Here is a 795-nt window from a genome sequence, read left to right as displayed (position 1 = left end):
CGGCACTGGCGAACTGAGCGCCGCGGCGGCGGCGGAGCCCCGGCCGGGGGGGGGGAGGGAGCGGGGGAGGCGGCCGAGGGAGGCGGCCAGTGCCACCTGCCGGAGCCGCGGCGCCGGCTGCTCCGAGCGGGGCGCCGAGCTGCGCGCCGGGCTCCCCCCAGCGCCCGGCCCGCCTGCCCCGGCGCCCGGCCCGCTGCCCCCCGCACCCGGCCCGCTCTGGCGACGCCCGGCCCGGCTCCCCCCAGCGCCCGCCCCGCTGCCCGCCCCGCTCTGGCGGCGCCCGCCCCCTGCCCCGGCGCCCGCCCCGCTCCCTCGGCGCCCGGCCCCGCTGCCCCCGGGACCCGCCCTGCTGCCCCCGGGACCCGCCCTGCTGCCCCCGGCGCCCGCCCCGCTCCCTCGGCGCCTGCCTCGGCGCCCGGCCCAGCGCCCGGGCCGGCCCGTCGCGCTCCCCTCAGCGCCCAGCGTGGTTCCCCCAGAGCCCGCCCTGCTCTCCAGCACTCCGGGCTCCCCTCGGCAGCCTCCAGGCCCCCCCCCCCCCTCCAGCGCCTGCCCCGTTCCCCTAGTGCTCACCCCAGCTCTCCCCAGCGCCTGCCCGGGCTCCTCTCAGCGCTCCGGGTTCCCTGCAGCACCCAGCCCAGGGCCAAGCCACTGACCCTGCGTACCCTCCCGGCTCGGGCGATGTGGCCCCCGGTGCCTCCTGCACCTGCCCCAGCCTCGGGATGCGCAGCCTGCGCCCTGCGGTGCTTCTTGTCCCCCTGCTCCCCTCGCCAGGCCAGCAAGCAGGGCCAGGCGTGT

Source organism: Apteryx mantelli, chromosome 15, assembly GCF_036417845.1.
Source record: "Apteryx mantelli isolate bAptMan1 chromosome 15, bAptMan1.hap1, whole genome shotgun sequence".
NCBI lineage: Eukaryota > Metazoa > Chordata > Aves > Apterygiformes > Apterygidae > Apteryx > Apteryx mantelli.
Note: the sequence above shows the minus strand (reverse complement) of the source record.